Raw genomic sequence first — 20,405 nt, forward strand, 5'->3', positions numbered from 1 at the left:
TGAAAATTCCACCAGTGTAGATGTTGTGGTGACAGGGAACAACTTTCTCTGGGACAGAGAAGCAGACAGTTGCAGTAAGCTCTCCCCAGCCATCGCCCCTCTCTCCTGAACGGGCACAACCTCTCCCTTCATCCTAGCTCCCATTCCACTCTCAGACGGACTAAGCCCCACCCCCGCTGCCCTGCCAATCCAGTATCTTATAAACATTCATCAAAGTTAAGTAACACTCTAAGGAAGCAAAGAGATAAATCCAAAAAGTGAGGCTTCCTATAGGACAGGTGTAAGAAGCTCACCAAATCAATGGCATGAAAAAAGCAAGGGTCTGTTTTATAGGGAAAGAGAGTACGAGCCATACCAACCAAATGTAACATGTGAGCCTTACTAGGATCTTGAATTAAACAAAGAATACAGTAGCTGTAAAAAGATGGATCCGAGACAGAGAAATGTGCATGGACTGAAGATTAGATGAGATGCAGGAACATGGTTAACATCTGATGTGACAGTGGCATGGTAGCCATGTAGGAAACTGCCAGTCTTTTTAGAGATGCCTACTAAAATAAAGTATGTAGAGGCAAAATGACAAGATGTGTGAGAACCGCTTCAAATACTTCAGGCAAATAATGAGGGGCAGACGAAGTGAGCAGGGCAGAAATCTTGATAATTGTTGCATCTGGGTCATGGGTATATGGCAGTCTGTTGCGTTATTCCACTTTAAGTAAGTTTGAACGTTTCTTGATAAAAAAATCAAACCAACCAAATAAAGGATGCTCAACTACACCCTCCCCAGTCTCATAGTCCATTGCCTGACATGCTGCTTCATCCTATTGCACTTGAACATTGGGATCCTTCCTGAGCCCTCGTTCCTTCTTACCCTCCTTCGCTTCTGAGTCTGCTCATCTGCACCCATGCCTCCGGTAAGCACCCCAAAGAGCACCCATTGCCCCAGCCCTGACCTCTGAGCCGAGCTGCGGCTGGCAATGCTGTTTACCCCCTGCACGTTCACCTGAGCACAACACAGGTTCCTGTACGCATGCTCACTGGACCAAACACACCAACCCCCTTCTCTCACATGGATTCTTCCTCCTTTATTCTGCTTCCTAGGGAAGAGGCCCGCCACCCTTGGCCCCTGTCCTGCCCTGATGTCAATTCCTCACCATCTGCATTCCCCACTTCTGACTGGCGACACGTTTTGTCAATTCTATTTCAGAAAGGCACCTCAAATCCATCCCCACCTCGCTACTCCACTGCCTGAGACTCCGCTCAAGTCCACAACCCTACAGGTGCCTGGCATACAGTGTCCGCTGCTCTCCCAGCCAGCAGCCAGCCCCAAGCCAGGCCATGCTCCACTCTGCTACCCAGTGCACTTCCTGAAGTCAGACTGGCCTTTGCCAGAGCTGCTTCCAGACCTCCCTGACCACTCTTTCAGAGCCCAACCAGTCTGCATCTAAATTCCTGTGGGTCTAAGAGCAATAATCCATATATAAAAACACCAGATATTTACCCCATGTCATGCATTCTACTAGGTACTTCATTTGCATCATTTTATTTAAGCTTTACAACATATTTTTTTAATTTAAATTCAATTACAACAGATTTTTTTAGAAATAGCGATTATTATCTATTCTATGGATGAAGAAACTGAGACAGACAGATTACAGTAATTTGCTCAGGGTCACACGGCAAGTGGCAAGGCACAGACTGTGAACCTAGACAAAGCATGGGCGTCCTCCCAGAAGGCTAACCTAACCGATTCCCTAATGTGAAGTTAACCTACCTAGACTCCGTTTTCTTCGTCTGTAAAATGGGTTTAATAACACCTACCACGGAAGATTATTGTAAGGATTCTGAAATAACTCAAAAAAAATTGGCTTTTACTATGAATTGGGCTCTTTCCAGTTTTTCTGAGAAGGGTTTCAGAGATTCTCAGCTCAGTGCAGCTCCCCACACAGTTTCCCTGGGGTGTTTCAGGACTCCCTGGAAGGAGCCTGGGACTTGTCGTGGAGTCAGCCTGGGTGTGGTGGGCTCCCATGTTAACAGAACCACGTCCAGACAATCATTTGTGCTGAGCACTGACTGCGTGTCCTTCACTGTACTGAATACCGTGTAAACTGGAGAAGATCCCTCATCTTAGATACTCAGTCTGCGGGTAAGATAAACACACAAACACAAAAATTACATCATAGCCAGGTAAGTGCTCAATCAAAGGATGGTACCAAGAGAAAAGCAAATGCTGGGAATGCAATCATTAGTTTTGCCTGGGGAGAGATCAGTGACATAGCACAAATCCATCAGAGCACTAGCATTTACTAATTTATGATGGATGGGCTAGACTGTTCTTCAATCACATTCTCTTTACAAAATTATTGGGTTTTGATATGACCTCAGCTAAATATCAGAGTTGAGTCTCTTTCTATGCTCAAGGTTATCAAGAAATCTTAACTGCAAAACCTCAAAGATCTCATTTACTGAACGCGACCTAGCAGCTCAAAGAAGAGAGTATAAAATGTATTTCATTTTTTTAAAAAATGCTTAGGGCGCCTAGGTGGCTCAGTTGGTTAAGCGACTGCCTTCGGCTCAGGTCATGATCCTGGAGTCCCGGGATCGAGTCCCACATCGGGCTCCCTGCTCAGTGGGGAGTCTGCTTCTCCCTCTGACCCTCTTCCCTCTCGTGCTCTCTATCTCTCATTCTCTCTCTCTCAAATAAATAAATAAAATCTTAAAAAAAAATAAAAAAATGCTTAAATTATGTTTTCTTTAAATTTTTGTTATGTTAATCACCATACATCATTAGTTTTTGATGTAGTGTTCCACGACTGTTTGTGCATAACACCGAGTGCTCTACGCAGAACGTGCCCTCTTTAATACACATCACCAGGCTAACCCATCCCCCCACACCCCCCCCAGAACCCTCAGTTTGTTTTTCAGAGTCCATCGAAAAATGCTTAAATTATTTAATAATTCAAAAACCAGATATTATTTTCTTTTTATATAAAAACACTATGAAAATATGGCTATGGCTTTCTGCATATAAACATAATTTAATATTAAAGATTTCCCTCCATGTGAGTCTTTATTTAGAAAGCACACTAGATGTTCTTGTCCACATGACTTAGAAAAGACTAGATCACAGCCAGTAGAGTTGTTTGAGAGCTAACAAAAAAACATCTGCTGCCCCTTTATTCCAGTTCAAATGGCCCAGACACCCTTGCTGACCTGCTTGCATCCAGCCCATCGGCCTGGGCATGGTAGAGTCAGGGCTGAAAGGAGCTGTCCTGTGAATCATGAGCCTAAGTGCTCATGAAACACAGGAATGTCACCCAAATGTGGGCCTCCAAGAACCTGCTGCCGTGGGAGGGATGGGATGTGCACAAACGGCGGTGCAGGGCAGTGTGGGAGCTCTTTCTTCTGTGTGCAGGAAGACCGCAGAAGCAGAGCCAAGAGAACCACTCCACGCTGCGACTGATAAGGAAGACGGAGGGCACTACGTAGTCAGGCTCTGAGGATGAAGTGGCTCAGGGCGTGGAGGTTCATACAGCACCCGAAAGCTGAAGATACCAATATGCAATCTCCATCATTTCTACAATTTTAGCCAACCTATCAGTCTGACTTCTGTCTCTGATCAAAATGGTGTCAAGTGGTAGGACTCCTCTCCTGACTCTAACATCCAAATCCATTTAGCCTTTTTTTGCCCTTGATGTTGTCCTTGTTTGAGCTACCCAATTTGTTCACCGCTAGCTACCGGCCAAATGGTCAGCAGCTGAGGCATTAGTCTCTCTCCCGTCATCCATCATCCCTCTGTTTCTGTAGCTGTTGCTTTAACTGCCTAAGGAGGGCTCTGTTTTTCTCTCTGTGTCTGAAGCAGCATGATAGTACTTAATCTGCTATTGATTGTTTTATCTATTCTTACGCCCCACAAGGTACCAGCAACTGCAGCAGCTTGCAGGTGTGTGTGTGGGAGGGATCCCCTGAAGAGAAGCATAGCACTTGGCAGTTTCCCATTGGGCAGGAAGGCTGGGGAGGGAGGAGGGCCAGTGGGGGAATGGAAGCACTTCATGGCCCCTGGAGGTGGGGAGGCCATTCCCTGGCGCTGTCACCCACCTGCAGGGTGTCCTTTACAGTCGCCTATTTACAATCGTCCTTTACAATCGCCTATTTGCTCCAGTCCATCTGCTTATTTGCTTTTAAGTAAAAGGCTGTGAAACATTCCCTCCCGTCAGAAGCGGAATGACTCCGTGTACCTGATTGTGTTGGGCAGATGCTGAGCGAGTGGGCCTCACTTCCATAAAAGTCTGCCGCGGGCGTTCCTACCTAAAGAAAAGAGACTAGGCGTTTTTTAACTTTCAAAGGGAAGCCTTCCAAAGGCTCAAGAATAAAGACTCTCTCTCCAGCTGTGCTCCACAAGACCATCAATCTTAGGCTGCAGAACCTTCAGCACAGAGCTGCATTACAGTTATTGGGTGGTAGGGAGGGACGAAGACCAGGATATGAACTCAGTTCGAGAATAAAAAGAGAAAAATTTTCTCCCGTTCCACTTGGTGCAATGAAAGAGCTAAGATTCTCCAAAGCTCATTGACCGTTTTTTCTCTTTTTCTCTGAAACAAGCTTCCCCTAAGTGGGCCTTCTCTGCGCTGACCCGGATGCCAGAAAGAAAAGGCGTGTGGGCAGTGCGGGATGGGTTTTCCACCCTGTCCCATGCCTGCAGCTCGAATGAAGGGGCCCCCAACTGGAAGTCAGGGCGCTCCTTGAGCAGCACCAAATCATGCTGATCCGTGTTACGGATGCGAGAGAAAACTGCATCCCTGGCGTCAACAAGAAGACAACTGGAGTGGACCAGGTACTTTCTAAGTATGTTGTGTTTGTTATTCATTTATGTTGTCACTCATTAACAAGCCAGGCGCCAAGGGCTCGGGAAGAATTTTTAAGAAAGAAACATTTAAATGAGTCCATTCTCTCCACAGAGTCGTTTTCTGTCAAGTTAAGGTGGCTGCCGGGTTTAGCATTTAGCATTTTAGTACTAGTATCTTGTGGGAGCCTCGTTTGAGAACCTGCCAGTTCCCGCTGCCCAACAAAGAAGGGGAATCCCAAGTGACAGTCACAAGGCCTGTTATGTAATCTCCCTCCTTTCTCCCAGTAGCCCTGGGTAATGATGGATTTGTCCAAGATGAAAAGCATTTTTCGACCCAGACCATAGTGTTTTCATTTTATGCCCCCACCCCCTGCAACAAATACGTAGGTGGGGAGGGAGACGGTCAGACTTTCCTGACCCTCCAAGTACCACCAACAGGTGACTACCTTTAGAATTTAAAGACCATAACAGACTTTTATATAACTGTCATTTTATTTGGAAACTGACTCGGATCTGCCTGGATCTGAATCCCGATTCTGCTACTTGGTAGCAGTGTGCCACCAGGTATCTTAGTTTAACCTCCCGGTGCCTCAGTTTCTTCACCTGTAGAGTGAAATCATAATAATAACAAGAGTACCTGCCTCACAGGGTGGAGGTGATGATTTGATTCTTGGCATTTTTTTTTTTTTAATATTAGCCACTTGTCTTTCATTTGAGGAGCAGCATGACATTCTTTTTTTTTTTAAGATTTATTTATTTATTTGAGAGAGAGACCTCATATGAGCAGGAGGGCAGAGAGAGGGGGAGAGAGAATATGAGGCAGACTCCACACTAAGCACAGAGCCCCACGTGGGGCTTGATCCCATGACCCTGAGATCACAATCCGAGCCCAAACCAAGAGTCGGATGCTTAACCAACTGCGCCACCCAGGTGCCCCCAGTGTGGCATTCTGGTTAAAAACTTACTGGATTTAAACCACGTCTCTTCCACTTACTTGTGATATCTTGGGAAAGCCCATTTTTTCTTTGCCTCAACTTTCTAATCTGTAAAATGCAAAAAATCACAGCCCCTCCCTCACAGCCACACTGCCATGTTTCAATGAATTAATGTAAGGCATTCAAGACAGCATCTGGCAAATAGTATGTGATTAATAAAAGTTAGCTCTCAATGTCCACAAGCTGCAGCTATTAGAGTACCATCAGAGACAACCTGCGAGGTGTTAGTTTCCCGTGAGGGAAGATTGTTCCAAAAGGCTTTAGAAATAAATTGTGCTATCTCCCTATCAATATTTCTTGAATCAGAACTCAATTTTTTATTCAAGGAAGAATCACTGGAGGATCCCAGAGGATACTCATTGCTGTGTTTTTCTTTCTCACTTCTATTTCTTTCCCTTTTACACTTCTTTCTCCATCTAGGCCTCTACAGCCGGACGGCCTAGACGTGAATCCTCCGCCCACCTTTTGTAATTGTGAGCAAGGCAGGCCACCTCATCTTTTACAATCTCAGTCTACTTTTCTGCGAAATGGGGAGCATAAACCCACTTCTTCAGACTTGAGGACTGAATGAGATATTGCTGCGCATTGGAAAGAATCAGCAGCTCTAATCATTCATATTCCGTTACTTTTTTCTGATTCATGCCTTATTTATGGTCCTCAGTACCAAGCATGGACACGATCTTGCTGAGTGATTATCTCCTATCACCTCTGATACAGCTAAGCTTTCTGACCTATTCCCTTCCCACTAACATTTGCATTTCAGCCTGCTTACCCTCTCAGGCATGTCTAATATCCAGTTATTATGAGATGCTCTTCCCGAGGATATAACTGCAGCAATGAACTATGCTATGGCACGGGAACCTTGAGTGGCCTAGAGAAAGCACAAGTCCAATAAAACATCCATACTACACCATCCTGAAATCAACCATTTGGGCCAAAGACACACCTGACAGAAAGCAACTGAAATGGGACCAGGGAGGCCCCTAAGCTGGGAGGCCGTGGGGTATATGATGCAAATATTTTAGGGTGAACGGGTCTGTCTCACCAGTTTGATGTGGGGCAGCTGCTTAACCTTGTTGAAGAACGGTTAGGTTCTATGTTACAACAGAGTTATTCTACCTGGTGTGTATTGGTGGGGGAGGTTCCCCATAAATGAACTGGATCTTCTAGGACATCAAACTTGTGACAACTGCCCAACACTGCCCATCCCACACATGCTCCAAATCATGCTGATCTGCTCTATGCTCTCTCTCTCCACTGTCAAGAGCCTTGTCTCCCGTGCTGTGTAATTTTGTTTATTTCTTATGTTTACTCGCTATCATCCACTCCAATCCCCCCTAGAATGGGAGCTCAAGAGAAGGAAATCTCTGCTGTTCTTTTGCTGGTGTATCGCAAGTGCCCAGAACAGTATCTGACTCACAGTGATGCTCAGGGAGCATTTGCCAAGTGAATGAATGAATCACAGTCAAAACGGAACATCAGATAAACCATGCCTAGAAGTGCCAACTTTTGGGGAGTCATGTTTTGGGTATAATTTAAGTTCCCATGCAAGTTCCCATTATTTCTTCCAATTTTAATTCAAAACGATTTTATCACTCCCTTTTTGCCAGTCCCTCTACTATGCAGGAGCTAGAATTTAGAGCTTTGTGGTTATAACTCCCAAGTAAGACATGCGGGCTTGACTTTGCCCAGCATTGTCCCACCTCGGGTAGCTGTGTGACCCACACTGTGGCAATGGAGCACCGCGCTGGTGTCAGGAAGGAGGGGGGATAACAGCTGGACAATTATCCCCAACCACTGCTTCCTTGGCCTTCATGTTTCACACGTTCCTTACAAGTTCAAGAGTTCATTCATTGCATTTCACTACAAATTATGTTGCAGAAAGTGAAATAATGTGCTGTGTGGTTCTAAATCTTATTTTCCACAAATTGTGCTGTCTTGCTTTATTGTTCAGTGATGCAAAACTTCTCCTTTACAGAAGATGTATTAGTCTTGATCCCATTAATATGGGTCAGTAATACTCTAAGTAATAATCCATGCAAGGCGAAGTCATCGCGAATGTTAACTAAAACATGCAACCAACAATGTTTTTTCCTGTCAGGGTCTTTGAATTTATCAAGTAATAGTCCACAGCATAATGTAATATAAATGAGTTCAGAGAGAAGAGCTAAAAATTACTTTCTCATAACTACTTGCTGAGATTATGAAACAAAAACAATTAGAAATAACAAAACTTACAGACAGCTAGAAAAGTTCCAATTACTCAAGGCCCACGAACCCCCATACAATCTGAAGATGTTCTTTTTCATCAATCTGCATAATAGTACACTGGATGTACAGAAAAATCCATTTCTTTCTTTCTTTTTTTTTTTCTTTCTGTACGATAAGAAAGCCTTATAGACAAGAACGCTGCAAGTTGCTTTGGGGAAGAAAAATGCATCAGAATCCTTGGTTAGGTTTTTTTGGGCTCAATTAATCAAAACAGCAAGCATTATCTTCTTCCTTTGGAAAAATACATCTTTTTCATGTTAGGATAATCACTGTTAGGTAGCTTCATCCTCTCCTTTCAGAAATGCTGCCCCTACTGCTTTTTTTGTGAAATATTATGTCTTCTCTCCCCAACACGCAATTACTTTCACTTTTCCAACTCTGCCCACAGGCCGGTTCTACCACCCGCTGAATCATGTGCCACTCCACAATCAGCAGGGAGAGGAGACACGCTCACTGCCTGTCACTGTCTTGAACCATGCTTGCTCATTTAGTTAACTTAAACCTGATTAATAGCTTTTATGCACTAAATTTAAAAAAAAAAAGCAAAACTAAGTTAACTTTATTTTTCAAACTTTCAAGAGAAGAACTCACAACCTGATGAATTTTTAAGCCAAACGTGTGGTGTTAATGAAATACGCAGATACGGCACATTCTGATTTCTCAACTGCTTTGTGAGTCATACATGTTTCATACACACTGGCCCCAATTACAGCCGCCTTAGTGAACAACAGCCACCAACTTCCCCCAAAACGATAAAATCTGATTGATTCACTCTCACTGAACTAGTTCCCATCTTCTCGCCCACCTGCTACTGAGGACAAAGATCATTCCCTTGCGATCTGCTCATTTGTCTACGATTTGGAGTTCAGGACAGGGCTTCTGTCTACTGACTGTTTGTGTTTCTTTGTTTTTAAAGATTTTATTCAGTTATTTGCCAGAGAGAGAGAGAAAGCACAAGCAGGGGGAGCTGCAGGCAGAGGGAGAAGCAGGGTCCCCGTTGAAAAATGAGCCCCATGCGGGACTCGATCCCAGGACCCTGTGATCATGACCTGAGCCAAAGGCAGATGCTTAACCAACTGAGCCACCTAGGTGCCCTATTTACTGTTTGTGTTTAAAGCCTCTGCTATGTCTTCCCTTTGGTCTCTGTGTTCACTTCTGATGAAGCAACCTTCAACACACCAACCTAAGACTCACACTAAACTCTGATTCTTCAGTGTGTAGAGTGCCTCCAGAACCATTTATTTTGCTAAAGTAATCGGTTACAACATAGGAGAAAAGTCACCATTTGTTAAAGTGGTTGAAGGGAAGTTTTCTTTTCATTTATTTATTTTTTTTCTGGCTTCTGCTTTTTTTTTATTATTATGTTATGTTAATCACCATACATTATATCATTAGTTTTTGATGTAGTGTTCCATGATTCATTGTTTGCATATAACACCCAGTGCTCCACGCAGAACGTGCCTTCTTTAATACCCATCACCAGGCTAACCCATCCCCCCACCCACTCCCCTCTAGAACCCTCAGTTTGTTTTTCAGAGTCCATCGTCTCTCATGGTTCGTCTCCCCCTCTGATTTCCCCCCCTTCATTCTTCCCCTCCTGCTCTCTTCTTCTTTTTTTTTTTTTTACAAAGCTGTCATCATCAAGACAGTATGGTACTGGCACAAAAACAAACACATAGATCAATGGAACAGAACAGAGAGCCCAGAAACGGACCCTCAACTCTATGGTCAACTCATCTTCGACAAAGCAGGAAAGAATGTCCAAAGGAAAAAAGATAGTCTCTTCAACAAATGGTGTTGGGAAAATTGGACAGCCACATGCAGAAGAATGAAACTGGACCATTTCCTTACACCACACACAAAAATAGACTCCAAATGGTTGAAAGACCTAAACGTGAGACAGGAGTCCATCAAAATTCTAAAGGAGAACACAGGCAGCAACCTCTTCGACCTCGGCCACAGCAACTTCTTCCTGGAAACATCACCAAAGGCAAGGGAAGTTTTCTTTTCAAATGGTAGAGAAGGCGATTGCTAGGAAACCCGAGGAGTGGACTGGACAAAGGACCCCCCGGCTGGCTAGAGTCGTGGTGAGGATACACTGCTACCTCAGCAGCTAGGAAGACCCCATGTCCTTTGACCTCCGCAATGCCCATGTCAGTGGCAGGTGCAGAGACCAAGTACCTCAGAGTAGGAGTAAGTCTTTCTGCTGAAAGAGCCATGCACAGACGTATGTGTACAAATCCATTTTACAATGACAATAAATCAAACTATGCCAGAAAGCCCGTAAGTGATCAAGAACAAACTGAGAGCTGTTCCTGCCTCATGCTCACCCCACCCTGGTTGCCAAGTTCAACAGCTCTGTGAACAGGGAGTCTGCCCCCTTATGTCAGCTGCCTCACCCCAGGCAGGGCATTTCCGGGGTCACTATTGTGTGCTAACTTCAGAAAGGGTCAGACAAAATGGGACTGAGTCACGGAATTGCTAAGATCTGTAACAACTTTGCATCAACGCAGACAGAGAATTATGGATGTAAAAGTTCACTTTAAACTGAAAAAGCGAAAACTAGAGTCAGTCCAGGTCATGTGTGGAGTGTACTTTAGGCTCTCCCGCATCTTAGTCTTGCTATCGCTGGCTGAGAACACAAATGCTAAGGACATAGTGACACGAATAGAGACAGACCAGGAAGCAGATGTATCTGTGACCTGCCCAGCTCCAGTTGCAAAGGATTGCCAAAAAAAAAAAAAAAATTCTCTAACCTCCAAAAAATGAGTCTCTCAGCTTCTTGTATGCATCACCAGTGATGCATTTAGTGGATCTATTTAAGAACAACCATCTCAAGAAAGAATGACTGGAATACAATTATGTACTTTCTTCCTGATTAAAATTGGTATTTGTTGGAGTCTTTAAAAAATAGATGCTTTTCAAGGTCTCAGTCAAAAAAAATATGTCTGTGGACTTGGGCTAATCTGCAAGGTTGTTTTGATTATTTATACATCCTGTATATTGCTCCCAAGTGGACTTAAGTATAGTCAGCCTATAATTACCCTTGGAAACTGAAGGGAAGCTATTTAGATATTCTAACATAAAAATCTTACTTATTTTTCTTCCATCGTATTGGGGTTATGATTGATAGTCTAAAAATGTGACACTTCAAACTTTATTGTTTTGAGTTACCTACTAGAGATTCTACCGGAAGCTGGAAATCTGGCTTTTCCAATCTACTACTCTGTGCACAACTCTTCACAACTTTCCAAGCTAGAAATCGTCCCTTTCACCTGAGTTGAGGTGAAGTATCCTTCTGAATGGGCATGTGTCCTCCACACAAGAGAAATAAAACGTAAACTGTCTCGGTGACAATGAACTGTTAACACTATCTTCCTTGATGACGTTAACAAGAACTTGGAAGCAAGATACATTCTTGAGATTCTGAACTTTGATTTTATTTCAAAGAGAAATAGCTGTTCAATCTTAAGTATCAGATTGCTCCATCCTTCTCAGCATATGTCAGCCGATCAGCAGAATGTGTATTTAACAAGGCTGGTGAGTCACACACTTGGGAAATGTTACCTGAAGATGAGCAGGAAGTCAGAGGTGCCTTTTACAGTGTTTGTCACAAAATGTTCACCAGAAGTGCTCCCTACTTTGTCAATTCGGAAAAACGAGAATTCAGGTCGTGTGATCTGTTAGACGGGCAGGGCCAAGGGCCCTTCAGGGCTCCTGCAACCCCACTACTGGTGGGACAGGTTTTCCCATGGTGACGGGTGTCCGTGCACCTTGTGATGCAGGTATCCTGGAATCCAGTGTTAGTAACAAATCTGTCTGAACTCATCTACTATCATTTATCAAGGTATACCATCATTCCTGTTACTGCTATGTAAGGCAGCTTACCGAAGTTAAACATAATTTACTAAACTGTGAGAGAAGAGCTTCCCCAGCTTCTAGAAGGCAGGCACCTGAGGAGGCTGGTATAACCTCAGATGAGCTATTACCTATCTAAATGGCGTATATGAGCTGGGTGAAAGAAATCCATCCAGGCTCTATTCAGAAAGCCCAAAAAGTATCTACTCGATAAATTCCTCCTAAGAATGATAAAGGGTTACCGCCAGGTGCTGCAGGATGACAAACAAGAGAAAGCCAAGCTCCTTGCTCCAAAGGCCCTCATAACCAAGCCAGAGACAAAGCAAGTAAACATATAAACCAATGTAATACATCCTGTAATAAATGTTCTAGGGTGGCTACAAAGCACTCTGGGGGTTCGGTGGGAGAGACTGTTTCCTGCTGGGTGAAAAGAGGAGGTTTCTGAAAGTCCAGGTTCCTAACTCACGGAGACACAATGAACAGAAGAAGGGAAAGGAAGGGGGTGCATCTTAAGGATACGTGTGAAGAGCAATAATGTTGTCCACATCCTTTCCATTCAAGGCGATGGTATTGGGCAGTCACAGGACAAGACAAGTATGAGGGATAATTAATTGCAGAGTTGGCCACAGGGGAAGGATGGCACCCCGTAACTGTGCCTCACCTGATCTCCAGTAACAACTCCCTGGTTTTGCAGGATTAGTACCAACAAAATAACAGGACATCACAGAACTGTCTCAGATTCCACCTGTTACAGCTCGGCTGACCGGCCACCATCCGCACTGGTTAACACAGATCTCTGTCCAGGTACACTTCGAATAACCTTTATGGAGGGAAATTCTATAGTTTCCTTGGTAAGGAGCCTAAGTACCAAGTCACATGGATACCCCAAATCCTGTCCGTGGTTTCGCAGACTCTCACGACGCTTACATTCACACGGTGTGCCTGGGGGAACACTTGTGTAGACACTGCTGGGTTCCGGGGTGACTCAGTCAGCAAGATTGTCATCAAAAACAACTACATACTTACTGAGCGCTCACTACGTGCCACAAGTGTTCCAGCTGGTCGGAATGGATTAATTCTCTTCACTCTCACAAGGACGCTCTCAGCCTGTTAACACTTCTGTTGTCCTCATGTTACAGAGCAGTAAGTTCAATGGACAGAAGTTGTCTACAGTACATGGTAGAGCAGTCTGGTTCTAGAGCCCACGCTCTTTAACTACTTTTGAAAGCTGCCTCTAAGAGCATCAAGGTAACGGTGTGGGCATCGGGACAGAACTGTGTCAACGTCAGGATACCTGCATCACAAGGTACTTAGCAGAAGAGTACTGAATATGGGGAGGCAGGAGGCCGGTTCTCTGCTACTGTATTTCATGGTACGTAAGAACCCATCAACCGTAAGATGCATCATCATTTTCTGTACCACTAAGGAAGAAAAATTTGTCAATTAAACTATGGCACAGTGGTCAAAAGCCACCAATTATAAGTCAACCCCGATTCCACAGGCAGGTGTTAAAATGTGGGGGGAAATGGACATTTTAGAATTTATAAAATATTATATAATACACTATTAATTATAATGAACAAATCAAATAACCTGGGGCTCAGTTTCCAGACCTATAAAATAGGAGGCTGATGATTAGTAAGGTCTCTTTCCACCTGACTACTCTAGGGACCATTGATATAAAGAACGCAGCTAGCACTAGGGTGAGGAGAGTCAGGTTTCTTAGGGCCCCGAATTTAAGGAGCCACTCAACCTCAGGGTGGTGTGAGTCTAGGGCGGGTACCTGAGAGTGAGCACCTCATTAAGTCCTCCTCCCTGGCACCCTAGCTTGACTCATTCTAAGGGGGCCCTGATGGAAGAAACCATGGGGATTCAGACACTTTGTCTTCTGGGTTTTCCAATCCAGATCTTTTTATAATGATCTATTCACACTTAAGAGCAACTGTTTCCACTTACGTTCATCTCTCCTGTAGAGATGTATTTCCTTGCCTTGGAGACTTTCTTTGCATTTCTATTCCCTCTCCAACTTCTCAACGTTTCTATTAAAATGCCTGATTCCAAGTTTGTTCCGCTGGCTCTGCACTGTCACTGAAATCAAGGACAGCTATGCGAACTCCTCTGCACTGGTGACCCTGCTGTATCCCCGATTTATACCTGCACCCCATCTCATAGGGAACCCCTTGCTGATCTCAAGGAATGGCCACAGACGAGACCCCTTCTACTTGGTCTACCAGGGCCACTCTGCCTGGAAGCATCTGAGAAATGCAGAACCTCACGCCCCGCTTCTGACTTGCAGAATCTGCATTTTAACGAGATGCCTGGGGTCCTCACCGGCACAGTAAGTGTGAGAACCATGCAACTAGGCCACGTGGTGCCAAATACACAGAAAAGAATCTCAAGTGATAATAGCTACTCTTTATATGTCAAATGCTCTCCATACAGCGTCTGCACTATGTGCAACAAGGTAGACAAGTAAATGATTCATCTAAATTCAATGACCCATGTGCACGTTGTGCACATTTTTCCTCCGGGAGTATGGTATACTGATCACTGCGGGCCAAGAAAGCGACACTTTGTAAAAAAGTGTTTTCCTGCAAGTGGTATCACACTCACCTCCTGTTCTCTCCCTAACACTGGAAAGACCGAAGCCCAGAAGCCCAAGACTTTTCAATTGGCACAGCCTGATACTAACTGTGCGCACCTTGGCTAGCTGTGAAAATTCTCTGAAATTCCGTCTCTTCATCAATAAAATACTAGAGGATAGAATCTAAGTACATTTGCAGTGTTGCCAGTAGCAAAGACTGGGTAAGCTAAACAAGTAGAAATCATGGGCCTAACAATTTGATCTATGCTTCAATTTCCTCAAGAAAAAAAATATGCTCACTGTGTTTTGGGATCATCCATCTATCTACACAGCGCCCAAGTGAAGACAGGCAAAGATATCATTGTCTCTTTGAAAAACCTCTCTTCTGAGTAAAGACATCTGATGTAACTTTAATTGTGACTGAAAAATCCAGCAGCCAAAAATCCCCCCCTCACATGACTATAGATGTGCATAATCTGATAGCACAAGAGACACCTTGCTCATTTATTGAACTCCAGGGAGGTAGAGAGTTGCTTTTGACAGAGTTGTTAAGCAAATAAGGATACTCATCATTGCTGAATACATTAAGCCATTCTTATTTGACCTTGCCAAACTACGTTTGAGTGACCGACATGATCCAGTATTGTCTCTTGTTCATTTGTACGATGTGTCAGGCATGCTCACCGTGTCCAGACCCTTCTTGCCTTTGTTGCTTTTATAAAAGGTTTCATTGAATTGCTTATTAACACTGCTGTATATAAAACTACTCCTTTGAAAGATTTCTCTGGCTTGGCTCCAGCTCAATTAGCAGACTACTTCCAGCTGATGAAAAGTAACAGTCAATATCAGATTATAGTTAGCAACTATGCACAAGAGTAATCAAATTAGATTTTGGTATCTATGGTGACACAACAAAAATTTCCACTAAGCCCTGTGGTTTTACAATAAGACTACCACGGCTTTATATTAAATTATTGTTCAAAATATTTTCTCAAAATCCAATCTGCATCTCAAGAGATACACATTCAAGTCTGTGGGAATATCAAAAAATGTATAACCAGGGCTTTTCCAATTTAAATACTAAGTAGCCTTAAGAGTATATGGTAACTAGAGGGTATTATGCTAAGCAAAATAAGTCAATCAGAGAAAGACAAGTATCATATGATCTCACTGATATGAGGAATCTGAGAAACAAGACAGAGGAACATAGGGGAAGGGAGGGAAAAATGAAACAAGATGAAACCAGAGAGGGAGACAAACCATAAGAGACTTCTTAATCTCAGGAAACAAACTGAGGGTTGCTAGAGTGGTGGGGGGTGGGAGGGATGGGGTGGCTGGGTGATGGACATTGGGGAGGGTATGTGCTATGGTGAGCGCTGTGAACTGTGTAAGACTGATGAATCACAGACCTGTACCCCTGAAACAAATAATACATTATATGTTAATAAAAATTTTTAAAAAAAGAGTATATGGTAACAATGTGTATAGTTCTCGGTCTGTCTTCTCTTCCAACACCTTCTTGATTCTCCATCCATGACTGGCCTTTGTCAAGGTGAGGTACCAACTGGTCTTTTAATAAAATTTACCAAGCCTATAGTCCAAGGGTGGACTGAGTAAGAGAATAATAGAAAAAAAGAAAAAGCAATCACAGTTCTTGATGTGCTTATAATCTAAACAGGATATTAAACACACAAATTAAAAGACAATCTTAATAGAGCAGATTTCAGTTCATGTGCACAAGGGTAAATATATATATACTTACATCATATACACACATATGTGTATATGTATATGACATATAAATTATGTACAAATTCAGTATCACTGCAAGTAGGCAGAGTAGAGCCTCCATGGGAGTTTATTGTTTTCAGTGCATTAAAAACAACAAACCACCACCACCAAAAAACCCTGAGATGAGATTTTCTTTTGTGTAAAAAAAAAAAAAAAAAAAGAAAGAAAAAGTCTGGGGCGCCTGGGTGGCTCAGTCAGTTAAGTGTCTGCCTTTGGCTCAGGTCATGATTTTGGCTTCCTGGGACTGAGCCTCCACTGGGCTCCCTGCTCAATGGGGAGTCTGCTTCTCCCTCTGCCCCTCTCCCTGCTCTTTCTTTCTCTCTTAAATAAATAAAATCTTTAAAAGAAAAGTCTCTGATGCCTCATGAGATGGGATACATCTTCCGGTAGACGCCTAACCAGAGACACCACACAGCATTCGTGGGAAGGGTGCGCCTCTTTGCCCACCACGCTGCAGACATCCAGCAAGCCTGTAGCTCCCACCGTCTGTGGTTCACATCCAACTCCTGGACCTGCAAGCACAGGTGGGAATCCATCCTCCATATCTCCTGGGAACTGAGGCCTCAGTTTGGAAGCTGGAAGGCTGTCGTAGACTTCTTTCCCCACAGACATCCCCCCCATCACCCCCATCTCTGCACACATCCTCTTTGCCCTGCTCTGGGAGCTCTACAGACAGGGGGGTAAACACTCTGGCTAAGCAGTCATCCCACTGGGGAACAAAGTGACAGTCTCTCCTTTTATAGGCACCCCCCAGTCTTTCCCAGGATAATTCCCAACCCCTGATTGGCTTCTGGAGGCGAAATCGATACCTTTGAGTGTTGGGAGTATTAAATAAAATGGCGTATGTGACATGTGAAATAGCATATTTATAAAATGTAAAGGCTAAATAAACGTAAGAAATTATTGCAAGACAGTAACTGTTTTTTTTTTTTTTTTTTTCTTTTTAAAGCCCATGTACACTGCTGATCTTCACTCAAATGCCAATCATGTTGTTCTGGATCCAAGCAATATGCAAAACAAAGTGGAAAATAGCACAGCAGAAGCCACTCCACTCTGTTCCCTTAATGACTTACATTTACCTTGGCAACTAAATACACAATGACTCAGCACTTAGGGACCCTCCAAGCCAGCACTAACACAACTCCATTTATGATTCCATCTATACGATCCAATGTTTTGGCAATTTACAGGCACAGCCATGTCCCTTCCCCGCTTGTCACTATAAAAATACTGGTATAGATCTAGAGCTTTGGAAATTATATCAGTTATAGCTTCCATTCAAACAATTAACTTAATAATCCATGATTGCCAATTAGATGCTCAATTGGACAGATGCTTGCTCTTATACACAAAAGCGGTGCTGCATATGAATACCACCCCCATCAAACTTGACTGACAGGTCTTTTTTTTTCCCCCTAAGTTAAAAAAAAAAAAGAGAGAGAAGTCTTTCAGAGCATTTAATTTGCAGGGTTTTATGTGTTCTGATTTGACAACCTGTATGTGACTTAGATGGAAGATGCTGTATTTTTACTTTGCAAACCTAAATTTTCATCACAAAACAGTATTTCTTTAAGGACATTTCAGGCTTTGGGGGAAACATATATTCTTACCTGAGAGACCTCTTTCAAATTATCAGGTAAAGCACATTTCTGTAGTGGGCACTTGAAAATCACACCATATATTACCAACTCAGTAGGGCGTATCAGCTTCTGCCAGCCTGTCTTTCATTATTGCATACACAGATGATAGGGAAACGGCAGTGTGCAGTCCTACACGCCCTACTCAACCCCAAATCGCTTCTCTTTTTCAGAAACCCAATCTGGTATCTGAGCCTGTTCTCTATAGAATTTCAGAATCTGAATCTCTAGTATTATCCTTGAAGACCAGTACCTAAATTGTAATAGACCGTGATTATCCGGGGGACTTTATGCCTTTATACCTGTGGGCAAAGTCTCCCAAAGAACGAAGGCCATTCCTTCAAAAGAAAAAAAGTATGCTGAAGCAGGAGCTCATTTCTTGAATAGATCAGTCTTGAAGTAGTTCTGTCAAAGCCCAGGAGCCACATCTTCCCAGTGAAGGAAAATGTCTGGAGAAATCATCAAACCAGTGTTCTTAGCCTCTGTGAAACAGACCAACAGACTGCCTGATTCAGCTGAAAGCGCTAGAGTGTCGCGGTCTGACATGCATCGAACACAGGTTTAATTTTTAAAAAGCTGTCACTGATTTTATTATGAAACAGATAAACGCATTCCAAAAATCCCATGAAAACCATGCGGGTCCATGGTTTATTACAGATTCCCTTAATTTTCACATTAATTAGATAAAGAATAAATCAAGAAGCTTGGCAGAGAAGTTAAAATTTATTCTATATCTGGCGAGTCAATTCAACATCTGTCTCTGGGACACAAGAAACAGACTCCGTTCCCTCTGGAAGAATAAAAAGGGGGAACCAGGATGGAAACGGAGGCACCAAAGGAGAGAGAAGGCAGCGTGGGGCAGAGTGCTGGCTCTGAGCTGGTCTCTGGAGTCTGACGCCTTGCTCTGCCTCCCCCCGGCTGATGGACTCCGGGCAAGTCCTGCAGCCCCCGCTGGTTGTCCCAGACTCCACCCGCCATGAGACCAGGGCCCGTCACTCCATGTAAATTATGGTCTTGAACGCGTCAGTGTTATTAGCTTTATTTTTCATGGCTGCTCAAGAAGAAGAAGCACGAATCACAGCCTCCTGCAAACTGGAGGGTGCTGGCTTCAGAGGCTGGTCTTTCTCCAGGGCCACAGGGCCAGGCTTTCCCACGGCGCCTCTGCTTCTTGGCCCGTGTTGCCGGGTCAGCTCTCCCGGCTGACTGGCTCCCTCTGCGCCGCCGCGGGCATGGGGTGCAGGGGCCGGCTCAGCCAGGCAGAGCTCCTCAGGACCTTCCAGTTGCAGAGTGCACTGCCAATGAGCCCAGTCTCGGGGTTCAACACTCATATTGCTATGAGACAGCTAGAAGTAGATACCTCAACTGGCCCAAACTGGACAGCCTATGAGTTGGTTACCCTTGGGCAGGCCTCTAGCCCAACTCAAGTGAGAGGTGGTCAGGAAAGAGTGACTGTGGTCTACAGTGTGGCCGTGTGGGTCAAGGGGGCTGCAGGCAGACCGCACTGTGTAGCCTACATGACTCACTGAAATGTTCCTTCAGAAGACCCTCCCTCAAATTGCAGTGGATAAGAAGGAATGAAACAGAATGAGGCATAAATCTCTCACCCCTACCCTCCTCTCCTGTCCTGACCTTGAAATGAAAATAGTTATCTGACCAAGGGTTTCTATAACTGTGATACCCTACTCAGTCTCAGAGCCTGGAAGGAAGCCTACGGTGGGTTCAACAGTGACTCCCCAAAAAGATATGTGCATGTTCTAACCCCCAAAGCCTGTGAATAAGGCCTTATCTGGGGAAAGGGTCTTTGCAGATGAATTGAAGCATACTGAGATGAGATCATCCTGAACTTAGGATGAGCCCTAAATCTAATGACAAGTATCCCTATAAAAAAAAGAGAGGACAACCTGAGATACAGACAGAGGCCAAGACTGGAGTTCTGTGGGCCCCAAGCCAAAGAACACCTAGAGCCCCCAGAAGCTGGAAGAGGCAAGGAAGGACTCTCCCCTAGAGCCTTCAGAGGGACCAAAGCCCCTGCTGACACCCTGATTTCAGACTTTTGGCTTCTAGAACTGGGAGAGAAGAAATTTCTCGTTTTAAGCCACCCAGTTTGTGGTAATTACTATGATAGTCTTAGGAGACCGATACCGGTTCTAAAATAAGCATCTTTGTTTTTCCATTCAAGAAGTACTTCCTGAGCACCTCCTACATGCAAAGCCCTGTGCTAGGCAGGGCATATGAAGATGGTGGGCAGGATAAACAAAAGGTGGTTTCAACAAATACATTTTGCACATAGCCTGGCATGGCATTCCACGCCATGGCAATGTGTGGTCCGAACACAGGAAAAAACGGGCTCTAGAACTGGCTCCGTGAATACAGCAGGCAGACACTGTATGTGGGGCGGGGCGATCTCTGGGAGCAAATCTCTG

Source organism: Eumetopias jubatus, unplaced genomic scaffold (assembly GCF_037043125.1).
Source record: "Eumetopias jubatus isolate StellerSeaLion01/CBP00866 unplaced genomic scaffold, mEumJub1_p1.0 scaffold_13, whole genome shotgun sequence".
NCBI lineage: Eukaryota > Metazoa > Chordata > Mammalia > Carnivora > Otariidae > Eumetopias > Eumetopias jubatus.